Source organism: Geospiza fortis, unplaced genomic scaffold, assembly GCF_000277835.1.
Source record: "Geospiza fortis unplaced genomic scaffold, GeoFor_1.0 scaffold1081, whole genome shotgun sequence".
NCBI classification, from domain to species: Eukaryota; Metazoa; Chordata; class Aves; order Passeriformes; family Thraupidae; genus Geospiza; species Geospiza fortis.
Window position 1 is genome coordinate 564063 of NW_005054503.1, and position 7460 is coordinate 571522.

The following is a 7460-nucleotide window of genomic DNA, read 5'->3' on the forward strand; positions in this document are numbered from 1 at the left end:
AGCAGGAATATCCTGGTGCATTTGCTACGTGCTTGCACTGCTAGAGGAAAGCAGGTAGCTCAGAGGACTGGCAAATGCCACGTGCAGTAATTTGATGCACAAGTGCCATTAACAATAATGGGAATTGTATGTCTGATGATCCATCATGCACAGCAAAGAAGATTCAGCCCTGGGGGTTTGCTGCGCGGCCTTCAAAAGTGCAAGGCAAAGTATGGAAGCAAGTAAAGGCTGAGGGTATTTTTTCTCCTCTCCTGCCCATAAAGACATGCTAAGAACAGCATTTTTAATCTCATGAAAAATCTACATCTCTGCATTTTTTTGTTATTTGAGGAGGGGGGTTTTAACTGGTAAGGCAAAAAATGTTTCTAAGCCCAACTATCTAAGTTTAGACTGAACCAGCAGCTGGTAACCAGGTGATTGAGGACCCTTCTGCTCTCAGCCTTGGGGCTTGGTGCTCACAGGGTCAAGAGCTTTGATCTCTGGCTCTCTTCCCTCTTGAAATAAGCAGGCTAAGCTGTGTAAATGGCAGCAAGGCCCAGAAGAGTCTTGGCCCAGCTCCTCTCCCTGGTGTTATTTGATAAGCTACCTCAGCACTGTAGCTGTTTTAGAAAATAAAATAAACCCACAGTTTCCATCTGAGTTCTTCCAAACAGCTTTAATTATTCATTTCTTAAAATCATAAATATAAAAACATTTTGGGATAATTTTCATCTTTGTTTAGCTGGTTTTTACACGGATTTTTTTTCCCCCCCAAAAAGAGTACTCAGTTTCCTAACCAAATTTAGCTAGGACCCAGTTTGCAAAATTTGTCCCACATCCGTCTGAACAGAGAGGCAAAATGTTCCCCATGGAGGAGGATCTCACTGAGGAAATAAAACAGTGCACAAGGACAAAATCTGGGACAACACAATTCATTAGATTTCTAAAAACAAATGGACCACTGCATCATCTCCCCAGACTCCTCATAAGGAAGTGCAGCCTGTTCTTGATTGCTGACCCTAAATTCCATTGTATGGTGATCTTTTTTTCCCCTTAATGATACTTTTATTTAAGGCACAATCTTCCTTTGAAAAGTCAAACTCTTGGCAAAAGTTCAGGCTCTCTTTGTGCTCTGGGCTCTGCTCTTCAGTGTCAGCAAGGAAATGTATTTTGTCTCCTCGTTGCTCAATCAGTGATGGAAACCAGGCACAAGTAGAAGGCAAATGTTGGATGTCAGTTTTAGGTTCATGCCCACACCCTCACACACACAGGCTCAAATGACTTAAAATGAGCACACTAAAAAAATGGTAAATTGGTGATGTGAGAACCCAAACTGACTTAAAATTCCTTTGCTATGTGTGACTAAGTGTGGAAAAAGAGAAAATGGGAGAAAATGAATGTGAGCTTCAGATCCAAAGCAGAGCCTGCAGATCTGTCAGGCAAAGATGCTTTTGAGCTGGAAATGGGACACATCTTTTTTTGAGGTTTCAGAGAATTAATGTTGGTCTCTTGTGTGTCACTTCTACCTTCATGTTTTGCACTAACTTGGAGTTCACCTTCCCTGAAGGTTTTTCCCTTCATGGCTTCATTTCTCATCTATTTGCCACTACCTGGGAAAAAATAAGTTCCATAGAAGATAAGCTGAGGGATTGTTCTTAGACACAAGGATTTCTTACAGTTTGATGTAGTTCCTCACCCTGCCCCTTTGAAGGTGTCTCTGCAGCGTGACACTTGAAACGGAATAGAAGAGCAGCCATGGGATGCTGCCAGGAGAATTTTGGTTCAAAATCCTTCTGTTGGCAATTTATATGTGTTTTGGTTTTTTTATTGGAGACTAGTGTTGTTTCCCAAAGTGGGAAAAGCTCCATCATTTGCAATATCTAAGAACAGTAAATAAGGTATTAAAATTTCATTATCTGGCTCAGTAGTAAGGGGGTTTTAAGGCTTAGATGCAGAGTATGGACAAAGTGGCCTAATAGCCTTTTTTCAGCTGCTGTTTTCATGGCCCTAAAAGGCACTTGACTTAAATAATTCACTGCCCTGTGTTCTCAGTAGTCTCCTACCTGTCCCTTTCAGAGCACACACTTGTACTGTATTAATAAATGACTTTACATTTGTGTAATCATTTTCCTACTACCTGTCTCTTCTACTTTTTCTGTATTTTTTGTGACCTAAGAAGTCCTTTGGAAGAAAAAATCTTTCTTAATCTTTACTATGCATGTCCCAGTGTTTATAGCCACAGCAAAGGATGGAAAGATGGATATTTTTTAGCAGTATAAATGCAGGATCAGGCGCTTGGTGATATCCTTGATTTGATCATGGAATGGTGGTGACTGCACACAAATGACCCAATTACAGCTCAGGCACTTCAGCAGTGATTTGTCCACACCCTGGCAGGCACAGTGGCGCAGGTGTGATGTGATACACAGATGTCTATGCCCTGCTTAGGACAAATAGAGTTGAGATGTTTGAGATCTGCATTTATTTAGTTTTTTATTGCCACTTTCTGATTGACAGCTATTCAGAAAAGTGTTTCCCTGAGCTATGTTTGTGTTCTCCAGGTAGGAGTGTATACTGCATCTATTAAGACCTTCTGATGCCTGTCACTTTTATTTTACTGAATAATATACCTGTCGTTTCAGCTGAAACCCAATTCCCATTTTTGTGGGAGCTGTCTTTTTCTCTTTCTTCCAACATCAGCTTTTCAAAAATCATGGGTTGCATCTTCAGAACCAGCCCCTAAATCTGCTCCAGCAATCAACCACAGGTGCAATTTCGTGAGTACAACCAAATTGCAGGAGGAAATTATGGAACTTAAAGATCAAGCCTGGCCCTGATTTGTAAGCACAAATAGCAGGGATAAACGAAGTCAATGGGAGCTGTAAGTGCTCTGTTTCTCGGTGGAACACTGCTGTTTGCACCCACAAATTAGATGATAGGAAATCAAATCCTGCTATTCACACTGTCAGCTGATTACAGGATTGAGGCAGGAGACTGAGATGTGAAGTGAGTCCCCCTAAAAATGTGATCTCCAAGCTTACTTGTGCTTTCCCAATGAAGGCAGCATTTTTCACAGATTATTGGCTGATCTTGTCTGGTTTGGCTTCTTCAGCAGTGGGTGGTATCCCTTGCTTCATGTTTTCTGAAAAAAATTAAATTAAAAAATGGGGAAACAAAACATTAAGCAGTGGGGATGCAAGGAAGTTGCTTGTGGGAAGCAAAGGGGTAATTTTATAGGATACAGCCTCTTACACACTGATCCCTTACAGCAAAAATCAATTATGAAAATCACTTCACAAGTTCTGGGACAAGAACTGGGCAAGAAACTCACTCTGCCCCATTCCCCTGCCTTCCTCATTGTGTTTGGGTCCTTGGAGCACGTGTTCCTCAGGCCAAGACTGTCTCCCAGGACATCTCTGTGCCTTTATAGTCCCCATCTCAGTGCAGCCTGGTGGCACCAGAAATTGCAGTGGATAAATCACTCCATAATCGCTGTGCCTTCTTCTTGTGTGTTCCTTAAAAATGAGGTGTAAAATGTTTTATGTAGTCCCACTGCTGGGTTATAGGTTAAACTCAAATCCAGAAGTATTTTTTGAGCCTCTTACACTTTGGACTAAGAGGTAATCATTTACTACCAGCTATCCAGAATTTTATATCTATATATATCTCAGGGGTTTCCTAATATACACTTAGTAGTTTGAACTCGACCATAATTACACTGTTATTATCTTCATAAGCTTTACTTATCTCATTATCAACTCCTTCCCATGTTGGAGGTCAGTGGAGTCTCCCTTCTATTAGCCATTTAATCCTTTTACCCAGTAGCTCTGTTCTCATTGATTCACTTACTGTATTTCTCTGTAGTTAATATTTCTGACATTTCAGACCAACCTCTCCCCTTGCCTTTTACTCTGTCCAGAGTCATCTCTGCCCCTATAGATTCTGAGTTCATTACTGCCTGCTTTAGGAGTGCTGCAGCTCCCCAGTAAAACCTTTATGGTTTTGCCTTTGGAGTCGTGCAGGGGCTGCCTGTCCTTGGCACAGGGTGGGGCTGGGGGACACCACCAAAATCTGCATTATTTGCAAAGAGATAGGTGAAGATGGCTGTGCTGGTGGCAATAAATTAGAGGAAGCCTTTCCCATAACCAGGAAAAATTACCATTCTCATAACGCTGCTTTCACGGATTTATATCAGGTATCTCAGCTGATGGATATTGTGTTGTTTTAGAAATAGCATTTATTGATTTTACTCTCCCTTTGAGATACAATTAACATTTTTGAGGCTTTGTTTCTCAGTCCCTTTCCATCATATTGTCATTCACATGTGATCCCATTCGATGTGAAGCCTGGTTTGTGTTTCTGGCTGGAACTGTTGCTGCAGAAAGGAGATTCTGTGCAGAAAAGAGAGAGTTTGGTTTTGAAAAGTCTCCCAAGTACTTTCCCAAAGAAATTATTTCCTGTATACTAGCTTGAAATATCACTGAGTTATAATTATTTTAGTTATTTTTTTATTTTAATGAGGTGACAGTTCCTTAGGCATCCAGAGTGTTCTTCAGTTCTTGGCAGTCTTAAGCTGAACACGTGCTAAGTCTAGCAAGGATAATTACACCAGCTGTGACCTTTTTGAACACATATTTGGACCAAAGTAGCTTTCAGTCACTTCTGATTGACTCAGAGCTTACTTGAATTTGCTTTCTGTAAACTTCAAATATTACCTTCCTGCTGCTGTGTAACTGGGTATGCGTGTCATGAGCAGCTTTATCATTTGATATTTGTTCCTCTTTACGATGCCTGATGGCTTTGGGGAAGATGTACAGAAGATTGGGACACAGGTCCAGGCGCTGCTTTGGGCTCAGGTGGCTGTGACAGGCTGTGAAAGGTGTCCCAGGGATGGGCACTGGGTTCCTGCCCCTGGGGGAGTCACCTTGTGGTGCCTGAGCAGCTCAGGGATTCCTCTTTTAATGCCTCAGCTCTTAGGAGAATAAAGGAGAGATAAAAATGAATAATTTTTTTTCTTTTTTCTTTTTTTTTCATTTTTGGAGGGGACAGCTGAAAATGTTTATTCAAATCAAGAAATTTTTGGTGTTCCTAAGAGTCTCCTTGGATCCATAGTGGAGTTTTGGTTCTACTTCAAGGTTTTTGCACCTATAATGCTGCATCTTTAGCTCTGGTTTATTATTAAAAGGCAACTGCTTAATTAAGAGAGCTTTCCTCAAGAACAAATGTCCTGCAAGGTATTTAAGAGAAATTTTACTTCTGTTTTTGAGGTACACCCCTGAGTGTGCAAGCTGGATAGCAGAGTCAGTTAATGCAGCATTGTTATTAATTTAATCTAATAAACAGGCTTAGCAGTAAGTGTGTGAGAATAATTTGTTGCTATTTATGCATTCCTCCTTCTCAGCATTCTCATGCTCACAGGACATATAGAGTCACATTTTATTATTTCACCTATTTTGGCTCCTGTGCTACAGGGCAGGCAGAGCTTGTCAGAGTTGGTTTCTTCCCACTGAACAATTTCACTGTTGACCAAACGGTGCGTTTGTGTCTCTGGGAAGGGTGTGCTCACTGTGGAATCCAAGGAGCTGCCAGAGTGGAGACTCATAACCTCAGGCTGCTGAAAAGATCCCGGGCTCCACTGGGCTTCGGAACCTCCCAGCTGCCTCCAGGTTTCCATCACTGCTGCTCAAGCTGAGCAGAAGTTTGTGCAAGGGAAGTTTTCCCAAGGGAGGCAAGCAGGGGGGCAATCCAGTTGTTGGGTAAACTACACCTAAGAGGATTAAAGAGGTGACATTTGTATCACTTCTCTGGTCATTCACTTCTGTTTAAGGTTAGAGAGGGGCTGTACTGCTCTGAATGCTCCAGTCTTTGTGTCTGTGTCTGCCTGGGGCTGGCTGAGCGAGCCCCTTCCCCTGAGAAGTCCATTTTGGGGACATCTGTGCCTCACCAGATGGATTCTTGCAACAACAGCAAGGCTTGCTTGCACTGGGCCAGGTTTGCAGAGTAGAGCAGTTGCTGCTGGTAACAGGAGTAATTTGAAGGGATTTTACTCATGGATGGCTCTAATCTGATCGTGTTGGCTGCATGTTCATTAGTGCTGGGAGCACAGTGCACACCTCTGGAGCACAGCACAACTTCCAGGGCTGTTTCATCCCAGAGTCTGCATCCCTGGGGATGCTCTGCCACATGGACCAAATCAGAGAGGGCATGACAGAGAGGGGGAGCTCAGTGGTGCACTGCTGATGTGCCATCAAACCCTAACAAAGAGTCACTCTGTATTTTGCAGCAGTAACAAAGCTTGGAGAGTGCTTTAAAACTTGCAGCCTGTACAGATCCATCTCCCCTAAAACCTTCTCTCTGTCTCAGACAAGTCACTTGTGTTCAGATCCAGCTCATCTAGCGCCAGGGCCACCACTCCCCTGATAAGCCTTATGACATTTTTTTGTCTTTGAATTCCCTGGCTCTGAGCTTGGCCAGAGCTGCTCCTGCTGCTCGGCAGGGTCCCTCGGGGTGGAGTCTGCCATCCAATTACCCAGGCTTTGCCTCCACGCAGCCCTTAAGTGGCTGCTGAAGGGATGATTCATCTTAAATCATCCTTCCTGCCAGCTTTCTTGCTCTACACCACGCTCTTGTTTGTTTAAACCAGTACAGTCACATATAAAACCCTGACAGCACATGCTCAACGTGCAGGTAATAAAGAGGGCATCCTCTCGACAGCTTGTCCTCTTCACAATCCTTATGTTTGTGTATTGCTGTTTCCACTGAAACCATGCAGGCTGGGAATTTCCTTGTGGGGAGGCATCAGGCTGAACATTCCCATGAATCCCGCCCTAAACTGTGCATTTGGCATAATCGTGTGGTCTTAAAAGATGGTAAAAGCCATAGACGGGATGTAATATCCCATTAGTTAATCATGCACTGAGCTGGATTTGTGTTCCACCCAGGCTGTACACAGCGCTGTAGATATTTAGATATGTAAGGCAAATTTTTCCCTGGTTCCAAAATTTTAACTCTGCTGGATCCCATAGGTAGAAGTGGGTGATGAAGATGTGGCAGTGCCCGGATGTGTGACCCCTGGGGCAGCCACCCTGCTGAAGGCAGTGCCACACATGAAACTGGAGCCTGCTAAAAGCTCCAAGCAAAACTGCTTTTTGCATTTGTGAAAAAACAAATGCCCAGCATGAAGCAAATTCCTTCAGAAACATGGATGCAGGTTTACACCCAGGAGACTACAGCAAAAAAGCAAAATGCTGCATTGACTTAGAGGACCTGGAAATAAAGGAGGTTTGGGGGTTTGGGTTGGTTTGTGGGCATGTTTCAGGGTCCCTGTCTCTGACACATCTTCCACTGGGAATTTATAGATAAGAAAGTCCAAAAAGTTCAGCACTGGCTTCCACATACAACATTTGTGAGTTCCAGCAGTGTTTTACAGGAAGCTGATGTTGTCCCCTACACAAGCTGACCGGCACAGTCGGTGCTGCAGG